Consider the following 15,201-nt stretch of genomic DNA (forward strand, 5'->3'; position numbering starts at 1 on the left):
ACATGCCTAATTGGCCATCAAACTTTGAAATATGAAATTTTATGCACGTTAAAGCAATTTCCAAATGTCACTTGGGTAAATAGACTATTTGGAAATCGCCTGCCCTTGGGATGGTTCTTTTTCAGTTGTGAGGAGGACTGTTGCTTCTTGCTGCCCCATTCAAACCTGCCGCCCCCCCCCCCCCCCCCCCCCCCCAGCCGACTGCCTAGTTTGCATCATGGTTATTCCAGCCCTGATAGCTACAAGGTTCCTCCGTGAGCTGTATTTGACCATTTTCCAATTCCCTTCGGCTTTCAACTTCCTTGCGAGCGGTTTCCCAGCTAGAAGCTAAAAATAACTCAGACGTTGCCAGTAGGTTGGCTGTGGATTTACAGCAAGGGACTTAAAAACGGCACAGCGAGCCAGAAACGAACAAAAATGCACAAACATTTTAGCCGATCCAGTTGCTATAAAAATCCTTCAAATTCTTCCCCCCCCCACCCAGACATTTTTCGTTCTGATGTTTTTCCATTCCTAAGGAGCTATTTTAAGGGCTTCATGGTTTCGAAATGGCCTCCTGCATTACTGCTGCTGCTAATACGAATCTAACATGGTTTCCACAGAGTGTGGTGGATGCTGCATCACTCCAGATTCATTGAAGGGGATCCGTATTAAACTTGGAGTAATTAATCTCTCGTTTTTCCCGGGGAGGTAGTCTCACTTCTGGATCAATTATTCTCAGAATAACTAACGCTCAATGAAGTCTAGAGACTGAGGGTTTGGAGTCTGGTCAAAAACTAAGTTTGACCTTAAATGTAAACTATTCTGTATTAATCCTGGAGTTGCTCCCCAGTGTGAAAAGAACAGGGAGTAAAGCCAGACTGACTAGTCCACAATCAAATGCCGTATTAATGAAACACCAGGAGATTAAAGATCACACTGATACAAGTAAAACTCGAACACAGCACGGACAGAAGAATGGATCTTCATCAGTACACCACGTAGAGGTCACACTGATACCCATTAAAGCCTGAATACAGCACAAACAACTGAAGAGAGTGTGGCATCCAGGGTGCAGATCAGAGCCGAGACAGAGGGACAGACAATAACACTTTCAGTGCATATTTGAGAACAGTCAAGCTTCGGCTGTCGCTGGCTGCCCTGAGTCACAGGCTCCAGAAACAGATGTGGCCAGGGGGAACTGGTATGGTTTCTCATCCTGCAGAGTCTGGGGAACATCTGGTCGGCTTTTGTTCTGTGTAAATCCTCATCAGCTGCTCGTATGTGTGACAAGAACAGGGTACATAGGAAAGAAAGCATGTGAGATTATGCATTTTTTAAATCTATATCTATGGACATCACCCTTCTTTTAAGAAGAAATCCCAGGCCTGTGTAGAAAACATCTGCTCATTCATAAACTCCTCACCACCTTCAGAACTCACCCTATCACTTCAGCCATAATGATTCTCTCCATGTGGACCCACATCCTTCACTACTTCATCCCTCTGGTTTTTCCCAGCACCAAAAATCCAGCTTCTGAGGCAGAAAGTCAGACCTAGCCCTGACTTACCCTTAAGCCAGACTCAGACACTTTCTCCAGTCTAGCCTGCACAGTTTAGGCTGGATTTTATACACCATCCTATTTATTCCCTCTTTTCTCTGTGTGACTTAGACCAGGCTTTAGACACTGCCACCCTAGCCTGTATGGCTTAAACAAGACCTTATATATCATTCTACTCCATCCCTCTAGTCTGTGAAGATTAGGCCGAGCTTTATACACTGTCCTACCCCATCCTCCATCCTGTGTGACTTATAAAGCATCTCATTCCCTCTAGCCTGTGCCGTTTAGGCCAAGCTTTATATCCTGTTCTCTCTTTCCTCTAGTATGTGCAGTTTACATCCCTGCTCCCCTCCCCCAGCTAAAGCAGCTGTGGCCAAGCAATAAACACTACTGTTGCTTAATGTGTGGTTTAGGCTGGCCTTTGTCTACCAACCTCCTTTAGCCTGTATGGCTTAGACCAAGCTTTATATTGCACTTCTCCTCCTTCTAGCCCAGTGGTTCTTAATCCAGTCCTCAGGACACATTTAGCCAGTCAGGGTTTCAGGATACCCACAATGAATATACATGAGATAGATTTGTATACAATGGAGGTAGTGAATGCAGATCTATCTCATGCAAATTTATTATGGGTATCTTGAAAACCTGACTAGCTGGGTGTGTCCTGAGGTCTGGGTTGAGAACCCCTGCTCTAGCATGTGTAACTTAGGTTGTACACTCCCCTCATTCTCTATCTAGCCCCTGCAACTTGGGCTGAGATTATAAACCATCCTCCTCTTCTCTAGCTCAAGTAACTTAGGCTGGGCTTTATACACAGCTTTCCCCTTCCCTCTAGCCCAGGGGTGAGCAACCAGGGTCCTCGAGGGCCACAAGATTTCCACAATTAATATACATGAGGCCTGTCTACATACAATGGAAGCAATACATGCAAATTCATTGTGGAAATCTTTGTGGCTCTCGAGGACCCTGGTTGCCCACCCCTGCGCTAGCCTGTGTGCCTTAAACTGGGCTTTATACTTGTCTCTCCCCTTCCCCCTAGCCTATGTGCCTTAATCTGGGCTTTATACACAGCCCTCTGTTTCCCTCTAGCCCATGTGCCTTAAGCTGGGCTTTATACACGGCCCTCCCCTTCCCTCTAGGCCGTGTGCCTTAAGCTGTGCTTTATACACGACCCTGCCCACAATTCCATGTGACTTAGGCTGGGCTTATACATCATGCTGTTTCCTCCTCTAGCCCATTGCTTCCCAAACTTTTATCCAATATGATATCATTTTAACATGTGAGATTTCACATCACCCCAGACAATGAAGAGAACAAACTGGCAGACCTTCCCCCCCCCCCCCCCCCCCACCACACACTTTCTGTCTTTCCTCTATTCATTCAAAGCAGGAAAGCAGCAGCAACAGTTGGAACAGGGCTTTGACTGAGTGTGAGCTCACAGATCCTGACCCTTCACAGAGGTTTCCCCATCTATTAGGATGCCCACACAGGAGAAGGGGGCTGGGCCCATGCATAGCCCCATACCAATTGCCAGTGAAGGACACGAAAGAGAAAGGTCAACCCTACTTCTGTGACCCCCATCCACTGAGGGCGTGACCTCATTTTGACATCGAGTTCCACAATTTGGAAATCACTGGTCTAACACGCATGACATAGACCAGGTTTCGTACACCCTCCTCTCCACCCCATCCCCAATCAATATTAGCCAGAGCAAAACATCATCCATGCACGTCCGAACATTAACTAACCAACCCTTTCCCTCATTCCTAGAAAGCGCCTGGCAAGCTTGATGGCTTATCCTATTGACACATGCTCCATTTCTCATGCTGGTCATGCGTGGGGCAGAAATTCACATTTCCAAAGCTGTATAAGCACGACTTAGTCTCTGGAACTTGAACCATACAGATTTGGACTGCTTTTATCTCAGCTGGTAGAAATATCTCAGAAAGGAAAGGACTTTGTTTACTCAGGAAGAGAGGGCAGAAATTATAACCCCTTCCCAGCCTTTCTTTGTGAGAAATAAACAGTGGCTCAGACTCCAGAGAGCCGATGCTGCTGCCTCCCCACCCCCACCCCAGTTTTTTTTGACTAATAAAGGTCTCTCATTTAATTCTTTAACTTTAAAGTCTCACATCTCCTGCCCAACCTGCTGTATCCAAATTACATAAGTCACTGGCATAGCCAAGGGTGGGCCTGGATGGGCACAGGCCCACCCAGTAGCAGCACACCTATGATGTGGCTGGTAGGGATTCCCAAGCCCCACCAGCTGAAAACTCCCAACATCTGTCCCTCCTGCATACCTTGTAAATAGCAGATCTTCGCCTGCAGCAAGCAGTGACTGATACATACTGCTCGCACCGACCCCACAGCCTTCCCTCTGACGTATTCCCACCTATGCGGAAACAGGAAGTTGCATCAGTGGGAAGGCTGTGGGGCCAACATGAGCAGTGTGTATTAGTTGCTGCTCGCTGCCCGTGAAAATCTGCTATTTAAAAGGTATGCGGGAGAGGGAGGATGTTTGAGAGACGATATGGCATGCAGGTGAGAGAAAGAGAGACTAAATCACCTGTGGGATGGGGCAGGGTTCTTCTGCCCACCCATCTTGGGCCCAGGCCCATCCAAAATTGAGTGTCTGGCTATGACCCTAACATAAGTACATAAGTATTGCCATACTGGGAAAGACCAAAGGTCCATCAAGCCCAGCATCCTGTTTCTAACAGTGGCCAATCCAGGTCACAAATACCTGGCAAGATCCCCCAAAAAGTACAAAACATTCTATACTGCTTATTCCAGAAATAATGGATTTTCCCCAAGTCCATTTAATAATGGTCTATGGACTTTTTCTTTAGGAAGCCATCCAAGCCTTTTTTAAACTCAGCTAAGCTAACCGCCTTTACCACGTTCTCTTGCAACGAATTCCAGAGTTTACCACATCTTTAATCCATTTTCCATTTCCAAAGTGTCAAATCTCCAGCTCATTCTGTTGTATCCAGATCTCACTTATTTCCAATTTATTCTACAGTATCCAGGGTACCATATATCCAGTCTGCCGACCATCCCAAACTAACCATGTGATCTCCGTGTTAAGAACAGAATTATGTGCAAAGCTCTGCTGGGGATGACCAATGTGCCCCCCCCCCCCAGAAGCCCAGTTCCAAGCCAGTGAGATAAGGAAAGACCTCTATTCATGCTTCCCCCCTCCCCACAAATTTTTTCATGTGAAACATACAGGATTCCAAGACCTAGGGGTATTAGCTGGCAAGCAACAGGGAGGCTGGGATAGGGGGGAGCCACAGTCACTTCTCAGCACCCTGCATCTCTCTCCCCCCCCCCCCCCCCAAATGCATGGCCCATCTTACAACTTTTTTTTTTGTTACATTTGTACCCCGCGCTTTCCCACTCATGGCAGGCTCAATGCGGCTTACATATACAGGTATTTATTTGTACCTGGGGCAATAGAGGGTTAAGTGACTTGCCCAGAGTCACAGGGAGCTGCCTGTGCCTGAAGTGGGAATTGAACTCAGTTCCTCAGTTCCCCAGGACCAGAGTCCACCACCCTAACCACTAGGCCACTCCTCCACTACCATTCAAGTACCACCAAATATCCAAAGCCCACTGAAGATGCCTCTATCAAGGCTCTTTCAGGAACAGGAAGTGGACAAGTTGAGTCCAGCGAAGGCCTCGAAGGCCTCGGAGGTGGATCATCAAGGGTCAAACACAGCTGCTGGAACTCCGAGCCAAGCTGGATTTCCTGTTGTTCACAGTGCGGATATGAAATGCTACAACGTCTTTCCTTTTATAACACTTGGACTGGTTCTCTTCTCTCTCTCCTCCCGCGCTTCCAGGTCCTGGTGTAAGAACAAGGTCCCTTTGTGCAGAAAATGGTGTTTATGTTCAAGTTTATTACACGAGAGGCAGCTGCAGTGCTTTCGGAGGGGAGAGAGAGATACCACCCAAAGAGGATGAAAACAGGAGACAGGAATCCATTCCTGGTGTTTCTGACTCCCCATCACAGATTCCCAGCACCAAGCTGGACGCTAGGAGGTTAAGTGCTTTTTTTTAAGTCCCAGAGCTGATTCCTAACCACCGTCCTCTCCCCCCTTCCATGATTTATCTATCAATGCCTTATTTGTAAGATATTTTTAGAACGCTTTCTGCCAAATGTTATTTACAGGAAGGTCTAAAGTGAAGAGTGTATTAAGGTCAAACTCAAGGGCAGAGCAAGAGGAACTGACCCGTTCAAGGTCAAACACGCAGAGTCAGCGAAAGAGCTGAGGATTAGAACAGAAGCACAGGGAGATCAAATGACTGTCTGAAGGTTTACACACTGAGTCAGTGACAGAAGAAAATCTGGAATTCGTGTCCCTGGATTTCGCTCACAGTCTGGGTGTTGTAAGCAGGACACTTTTCCTCCTCCCTTATCAGAAGAATTCACAAAGCCACAGCTGGACTGATCCGAGGAGCAGCTGCTCCATTTTGGTCACAAGTGTTCCTCAGAGTAACGGACCATACAGCTGTCCTGCCTTGTCCATCGTGTGGTCTCCTTCCCCCACCCTTCAGGGAACATGCAGGAGAATGCCAGCACCATGCGAGTGCCAGAGGCAGAAGGCCGGGTCTCGCTCCCCTAAGGAAAACTCAACGAGGGACCATCTTCGCAACGAAACCCAGGAGGTCCCGACAGTCTCGCCTTCTCCATTCCACCACTGAAAACAGGAAGAGGACATGGCCGCCAGCACACCTGCCACCCCGGGGACTCCAGCACTGGTTCTGTAAGTGAGCACTGGATGTTGGTCCAATGATCAACACATCAACAACAATTTGGCGTTCTAGATCTTAGGTCCAATGCCAGGACAAGATTTGTGAAATTATCAGAAGTGACTCGAATGAATTAGTCAAGGCTAAAAATACACTCCTACCAGCAAAGACTTTCCTTCCCACCCCCACCCCCTCACCTTTAAGCAGGCCAGAAGAAATCCAGTGACCCATTCGTCAACAGCAAGCATAATAAAGCCCAACTTGGCGGCCAGTTTTCGTGGACAGGTGGCCGAGGGGGGCCGGTAAACTGGAATTACGCTTCCCCAGTGCCAGGTCTGCTATCAGAGCAGATGTTTGCATTTGAGGGACCTTGGCAATCTCAAATGCTCGTTATCTTTAAATGTTCATCAGCCTTACTAAAAATGTCTCATCGGCTTTCTAGTTATTTTCGTTTTGTAAGCTGAGAGTTTCTTTCACAGACACAGCAAGAAGGAATTTGAACACAGATGAGTCTGTCACTTCCAGACCACTGAGCCCAATCCAACTCAGGCCGTAGTAATGAGAAGCCATTGCTTTTTTGGAGAGCCGTACGGTGACCCATGAGGTACGAGGTGGTGGTTACGGATCAGCTTCTCATGGACAGGCAGCCACATTAATAAAACCCCCAAATTGTAATTTGGCATCAAGCCCTTTGGTTGACAGACTTAACTGAAAGATCAAAGACTGATCAAATCCTCACATTGCTACCAAGTTACCCCGTTTCAGCAGAGAGACTTTCGGACCTTTTGGCCAGTCCTGGATTTGAACTTACATCCCAAAACAGCGTGGTTGCATAGAAACAGAGAAAATGACGGCAGATAAAGGACCACATGGCCCATCCAGTCTGCCCAGGGTTCCATATTTTATTCATTGCTGCAGGATGGGGTCATCAGAAATCCAGGACTGGACTAGTATCTCCTTCCTGGAACTGGGTAACTTGGAAGCATTGGTCCCACTAAAGCAGTGTAGGAGGGAAGCAGAGCTGGCAAGTTACCCCATTCCAGAAGACAGACTTTTTTGGACAATCCTGTTTTTAAAACTTACATCCTAAAGCATCCATTGAAATCAGTGCTGCAGGTCCGGTAATGCATTAGGATGATGCTAGCAGAAATCCAGTACTAGCCTAAAATCTCCCTCCTGGAACTGGGTAACTTCTGTTATACTTGTTGAGTGTGTGGTGGTTCTGTTTTCTGGAGGAGTAGCCTAGTGGTTAGTGCAGCGGACTTTGATCCTGGGGAACTGGGTTCAATTCCTACTGCAGCTCCTTGTGACTCTGGGTGAGTCACTTAACCCTCCATTGCCCCAGGTACAAATAAGTACCATATATACTATGTAAACCACTTTGAATGTAGTTGCAAAAGTAGAGAAAGACAGTGTATCAAGTCCCATTAACAAGATTCCAGGCACAATCTCAAAGAGTAGCAACATTCCATGTAGAATCCCAAAGAATAGCAAGATTCCAGAATCCCAGCCTAGTGGTTAGTGCAGCAGACTTTGATCCTGGGGAACTGTGTTCAATTCCCTCTGCAGCTCCTTGTGACTCTGGGCAAGTCACTTAACCCTCCATTGCCCCAGGTACAAATAAGTACCTGTATATACTATGTAAACTGCTTTGAATGTAGTTGCAAAAAACACAGAAAGGCGGTATATCAAGTCCCATTAACATTTTAATTTTGTCTTAGTTGATATATTATGTATGTTTTCATTGTAGTCTGCATTGAACAGGCTGGTATCTATTAGTGGTATATAAACATTTTTTTAGTAAATAAATAGATACAGTTTGCTGTGGTGACTCTGTTGTCAGTCACTATGGCTACCACATTGTTGGACAGCTATAGATTACATCTGTTGGACTCTTCCTCAGCTCTCGGCCAGGGGCATCTCCCACAGGGAAGCTGCTTTTCCCTATCAAGCTGTTATTCCTCTAGACACAGCAGGTAGCAGTCTTTCCTACACCATGCAGGTGTAGCTGACTGCCTGTTACAGCTGGGGCTGTGTAACATTGTTTTCGCCTGTGACAAATCAGGGACAAACCAAGCTCCGCTCATATCAGAGTTACACACCCACTGTTTTCCTGTGACAATCAGTGATAATCCTGACTGTACCTGACAATCAGTGATACAGCATGTTTCACCTGTAACAATTCAGCGATGTAGCATCTTTTCTTGTAATAATCCTGCCCGGATCTGAGAATCAAGGATACAGCCAGTAACAAGCAATACATGTGAAACCTGCTGTAACAATTCAACTATTGACAAAACACATGCATGCATACTGCCTACTTGACAAAAGCCCCAACTACATGATGAAAAACCCACCAGACTGGTTCATCGAGTACCTCACCAAACACATCACATACATGTTTCAAAGAGGTCAATTTCCAACAGGCAAAGATGACAAAGTATTCACACACATCCCCCAATACACTACCAGCAAGATCGGTGACATCACAAATTATAGACCAGTAGCCTCAATACCACTACCGACCAAAACGATGGAAGGTCTAGTAACACAGCAACTAACGGAATACTTGACAAAGTTCTCAATTCTTCATAAATCCAAATCAGGTTGCAGACCATAACACAGCACTTAAATGGTCATAACCACCCTAATAACAACATTCAGAAGCATAATATGCCAAGGACAAAACGTATTACTACTACAATTTGATATGTCAAGTGTGTTTGACCTAGTAGACCACACCACACTAATGACCTCGACAACATAGGAATCAGCGGTTCAGAGGCAACATGGTTCAATGGCTTCCAAAAGACCAGATCCTACATTGTAAAGATGTCCAACCAAACATCAACCTCATGGATCTCTGAGTGCGGGGTACCACAGGGATCACAAATATCACCAATACTGTTCAAAGTAATGATGGCGCCACTAAAAAAAAAAAACCCACTGGAATTAATGGGTTTCAACTCCCTTATATATGCAGATGATGTCACCATCTTCACACCCTTCCAAAACAATATCACAAACATACAAGACAAAATTAAAAAAAAGATTGCACCGCATGGAAGAATGGGCAACAACTTTCAAACTGAACAGAGACAAAACCAAATTCCTAGTATTAACCAGCCCACACAACCCTACATCCTACCAAAATTCACAATCAACCAACCAACATACCACATCGAAACACAACTTAAAATACTAGGAATCATTCTTGACAAACATCTAACACTGGACAATCAAATATCAGCAGTAACATCAAAATGCTTCAGAACACTATGGAAACTGAGAAGAATAAGAGATTATTTCCCTAGACAATCTTTCCGGATACTGGTCCAATCAACAATACTATTGCAACTAGACTACTGCAATGCAGCATACATAGGGTGCAAGGAAAACACACTAAAATTGCTGCACACAGTCCAAAAAACAGCAGCAAGACTGATTTTCAAGAAATCAAAATATGAAGGAGCAACCCCACTGCTTAAAACACTACATTGGCTACCAGTCAAGGCAAGAATATTTTTCAAAGTGAGCATCTTCAAAGATACTATTTGGAATAGCACCCGAATATATGCTTAACATGATTGAACTATCCTCAAGAAATGCCAGCCCAGAAAACAGAAACTACCAAAAACCATAAGAAGCATCACAAATCTCCTCCAATTCAGAAAAGAAATGAAAATCTACCTCTTCAAAAAAATTCTACAGCTAATCACAAAGATATCATTGCCTTCCTTTCAAATCTACCTCTTCAAAAACATCACCAAACTGTACAACTGAACACAACAGCTGTGACTACCTTTTCCTCTTCAAATCTCTCTCTTCAAAAACTCTATGAATAACCACACAAACTATAGAAGCCCTCTCCACACTGCACAACACTATTGTAACTCCACCAAAACATAAACTGTAAGCCACTTTGAACCGAAACTCGTTTTTGGATAATAGTGGGATATAAGAATGCATAAATAAATAAACACACACACTAACTGACTATAAGAGATACAGCAGGTTTCACCTGTAACAATGTGACATAACACACTGAGAATCAATGCGACAGCAGGGCTGCCGAGAGGGGGGGGGGGGCAGGAGGGACAAAATTCCCCGGGCCAGGCTGCTGGCACTGCAGTCCCCGGTCTCACTTGCCTGCCTCATCAGCTCTGGGCCCCCTGCATTTGAAGCTGCAGCCACAGGTCGCCTCCCTTCGGGACTTCCCTTCCTGTGTCTCGCCCTCGCAGAAACCGGAAATTACACCAGACGAGGGCGGGACACAGGGAGGGAAGGCCAGAAGAGAGGCGATCTGCAACTGCTGCCTTGAATGCAGGGGGCCCGGAGCGCCGTGGAGGCAGGCAGGAGAGACCAGGGACTGCAGCAGCGGGGGGAGCAACGGGGGCGGCGGGGGGAGCAACGGGGGCGGCAGGGGGAGCAACGGAGGGCGGCAGCGGCGGGGGGGGGGGGCGGAGACGGGGCGGCCTTGCCCCGGGCCCAGCCTAGTCTCTCGGCGGCCCTGTGCAACAGTGCACTCTTCCTGTAAGAATCAGTGATGTAGCACATTCTGCCTGTATCTGACCATCTATGATACAGCAAATCTCACCTAGGACAATGTATGATATAACACATGAACTGATAACCTACTTCAGAAAGTAGGTGAAAGCCTGGCTCTTCTCCCAAACCTTTAATAGATAGGGTGACTAACTAATACACCCATTCTGCACCTGGACTAGCTTGCAACACACACTGTAACTTAGATCAGTTCCTTATCTCTTGCTTAACTATACAAAGAACTTGCCTTGAGTTTAGCTTACCATCAAATTATCCAAACTGCTCTGTGCCTTGCATCTTGTTGCCATCATATATCTGCTCTTGGTCCCTCAGCTATATGGTAACCGTATTGTAGAAAATCTTTAGCATCAAATCAATGTTAGTTGAATGTTCTAATGCTGCTTATTAGGTGTATCATTAGTATTATATCTCTGGTATTTGAATTCCAGTGCTGTTAAATGTGTATATTTTTGCTACTGTTTCATGATAGTTCTATTATTGGGTTTCAATTTACTGTTTTCAAGTTTATTGTATTTATGTTTATTCTTGGTTATTTTACTATTGTTATCCTGTTAACAAAATTGTAAGTTTTAGGTTAAACTGTACCTGCTGTATACCTTCTTGGCTGAATCACATCAGAAAGGTGGTTAATAAATCCCAATAAATAAATAAAACCTGCTATATATATCACTGATTGTCAGTTACAAGCTGAACTTGTTTTCCCTCACATGAAGAATTCAGGATACAGTTTTGCATGTGCAAGAATGTCACCGGGGTACTGTTTCACTTGGACATCCAGGACTCAATCATAGCAGAGGGGAGACAGTCCCTCCTCCCCGTGTATCACTATCTTTGGCTAATTCTTCTCTGGGTCCTTTCAAAAGTATCACAGACTGGCACAGAACACAGTAATGTCTGTCCGGGTTTGGGTACCCTGGCCTATCTAGGTAGAAAACCCCTTCCTTCTGCTTCCCCCGTTGGTCTAGGAGTCCGGAATTGGGGAGGGGGGAGAGGGTTGTGTTTCTCTAAATTGTGAAAGAGCTCCCAGCTGCCTGACTGTAAAGTTTACACCACCCAGCTACAGCAGCCAGACCACTTCCTCCGCCCCCCCCCCCCCCCCCCCCACCTTCCTAAAGGCACATTCCTGCTGGGCTGTGTGTTTCTCCCTATTTTAGAAGTGAGAAGGTGGTCAGGGATTTCTGTTGGCAGAGCCAGTGAGTCAAAGCCAAGTGCTATGAGAGGGAGGGAGAGCCATTCATAGACTACAAAAGCACCTCCCCCCCCCCCCCAAACAACCCTCCTGCTATACCCAAAGAGAAATTAGAAAAAATAGGGGGGGGGGGGGAGTGAGCTTGTCCTGTTGGTTATAATATTAGAATGCCTGTGGTTTCAGTGAGAAAATTAGCCCCCCCCCTCCCATACACACTGCCATCTCTCAGACCCACTCAGGGTCAGATTTAGGGGCACAGGGCACCGCAGTCACTTTTAGGAGCATGGCAATGGCTGCACAGCTAACCAGGGAGGGGGGGGGGGCAATTCATCCCTTCTGCCAGGGAGACCAGGGTGTTGCTTCCACAGCTTTGCAATGGGTACTGCTGACTGTAGAACTGGGGAGGGGGGATTCTTGCCCTCCAGGCATGGAGAGCAGGGTACAGCCATAAGGGGCACCTGCTGTCCAAAGTGCTCCCCTGGCCAGGGAAGGCAACCTTCCTGGTCTCCACACAGGGTACCTCTGGGGCTTTAACCTGCGGCACCTGGCTGAGTTGGTCTGTCACTAGCAGACTTTACCCTGACCCTGGGCTTTCTGGTATTCCTGGAAGATACAGTTTAGCCCCCAGTTTCACGTGGAAAAAAAATGCAGGAACTAGTAAAGACTAGAAAGATGATGAGGGGGTGGAAAATAAGCTCAGAAAACATAACCGACTTAAAAAAAATACGCCTCCCTTCCAGGAACAGAGGGGGAGGGGAGCGAATCACTCAACAGCCCCAATCCACTATCCAGGGCTATGGCCATGTGATTTTAATGTTTGGAACTTAAAACTAATTCCAGATATGGAAGAATTCTTGAGCTATGGAAGAGGTCGTAAGAAAATATTGACCCTAAATATTATTTCAGAACAATTAGCATGAAGTTCCCCAGAGTTTTAGCAGTTTACAAGGCCTGCAACCAGCATCCTATAATAGAGATAGCTTCAATTAGCTTAGATTGTAAGGTGGTGGCTGCCTCTCCCTCCCCATCCCTTGTCTTACCTAAGATTTTAAACCCTTGGCCTTATATGATAATTCATTCATTCATCAGGGTAAATATGATGACTGTTTGGCTATTCTCTAACTCCCTTCTGCTCAGTTTACTGATTAATGATAATTTTACATCCTTGGCTACTGCAGAGAGAACATGGAGTCTCATGCTTAGGATGCTTTTTTTTTTTTCTCTTGACATTCTCAGCCAATACCTTCCCCCTTGTCAGATCATAGTAACATAACAGATGTTGGCAGAAAAGAAATCATTTGGCCCATTCAGTTAGCTTGGTCGCTCCTGCCTACCACTGCTCTAGCCACGAATGTCTCCCAGCTGGCGGCTGCACAAGCTTTACCACTGGAAGGATTTTGCTCCTTATCCATCTGTCCTTAGCTGGGAAGTGTAACCAAATCAGCCTGCAGTTTAAGCTAAGAAACTCTCTACCCCAGGGGTGGGCCACTACAGTCCGAGGGCCACAACACAGTTGGGGGTTTCAAGATCACCACAATGAATATGCATGAGATATATTTGCATACACGGAAGCAGTATATGCAAATCAATCTCATGCATATTCATTGTGGGAAGCTTGAAAAACCAACAGTAACCTAGTAGACGACGGCAGGTGAAGACCTGCACGGTCCATCCACTGTGCCCGAGTAGATAAACTCATTACGTAAAGTTATGAGGTGATGTATACCTGATCTTGATTTGTTCATGCCATTTTCAGGGCATAGACGGTAGAGGTCTGCCCGGCTCTGTCCTTGTTCTAAAACTTCTGAAGATGTTATCGAAGCCCTTGAAAAGTTCCAGTCCAGCCCATCCATATGTATCCAGGCCACGATCAGGGCACAGACCGTTAAAGTCCACCTAGCACTGGCTTTGCTTCCCAATTACCAGTGTTGCCACCTACTTTGCGTTAAGCTTCTTTGGATCGATTCCTTCTAAACAGAATTCTTGCGTTTTATCCGGTGCATTTTTGAATTCTGTTACGGCCTTCATCTCCACCACCTGCCATGGGAGGGCATTCCAAGAATCCACCACCCTCTCTGTGAAAAAATATGTCCCGACATTCTTCCTGAGTCAGCCTCCCTTCAACCTCAATTCATGTCCTCTAGTTCTACCACCTTCCAGTCTCCGGAAAAGGTTTGTTTGCAGATTAATACCTTTCAAATACTTGAACGTCTGTGTCCTATCACCCCTGTTTATCCTTTCCTCCAGGGTATACATGTTCAGGTCATCAAGTCTCTCCTCGTACATCTTGCTACGCAAACCGCATACCATTTTCGTCACTTTTCTCTGAACCGCTTCAAATCTTTTTTACGTCCTTAGCAAGATACAGCCTCCAAAACTGAACACAATACTCCAAGTTGGGCCTCACTAACGACTTGTAGAGGGGCATCAACACCTCCTTTCTTCTGCTTGTTATACCCCTCTCTACACAGCCTGGCATCCTTCTGGCCGCAACCAACGCTTTGCTGCATTGTTTCGTCACTTTGAGTTGTGGCCCTTGAGGGCCATGATTGCCCACTCCTGCTCTCTCTCTCTTCCCCTAATGATATTCAAGTGTCTGCTAACTCCTGCAGCTTCCTATAAGATTGATAAATCATGTTACTGCTCTGTATCAACCTTTCTCCACACCCAGCATCATCCTTCGTTTGTTGGTACAGAACCTGTCTCCAATTTTGAGTCACAATCAACTTGTCCCGCAAAGGTGAAGGAACAGCAAGAAGAGGAATGTTTCAAGAATCATGGACTTCATTTCTGAATCACCTCAGGCCAGATCCGAAAGGTGGCCGGGAGTTAAACCTGAAATCAACCAACCTCACGGCTAATTTAGCAGTGCACAGAGAAACAGGGCCGGTCTTAAGCAGGGGCGACAGGGGTGGTCGCACAGGGCCCTGCGCTCCTAGGGGCCCCGCATCTCTGGCACGTCTGTCCTCCTGTCTCGAAACACCTCCCTGCTCCATACAAAGTGCATCCACATTTCAGTAAAGAGCCATCAGGTAGTGGCAGCGATTTTCATATCCTGTTAGCTACCGAGCCAAGAGCCTCCTCGCTACTGCGTCCCGCCCCTTTTTGATGTCACTTCCTGCTTCCACAAGGGCAGGATGCAAGGATGCAGCAG

General features: G+C 46.2%; 1 protein-coding gene and 1 long non-coding RNA gene across 2 annotated transcripts in view; both read right to left on the reverse strand.

The window, feature by feature from the left end:
• SYDE1 (synapse defective Rho GTPase homolog 1) overlaps positions 1 to 15,201 on the reverse strand; it is a 63,832-nt gene that overhangs the window by 18,359 nt on the left and 30,272 nt on the right.
• On the reverse strand, positions 4,257 to 13,746 carry LOC115466119. Its single transcript, XR_003941503.1, has 3 exons — positions 13,676 to 13,746; positions 10,866 to 10,868; positions 4,257 to 4,280 (listed from the first exon to the last, which is right to left on the reverse strand). It is a non-coding gene; the product is annotated as an uncharacterized LOC115466119 (long non-coding RNA).

This window comes from Microcaecilia unicolor, chromosome 3 (genome assembly GCF_901765095.1).
Source record: "Microcaecilia unicolor chromosome 3, aMicUni1.1, whole genome shotgun sequence".
NCBI classification, from domain to species: domain Eukaryota; kingdom Metazoa; phylum Chordata; class Amphibia; order Gymnophiona; family Siphonopidae; genus Microcaecilia; species Microcaecilia unicolor.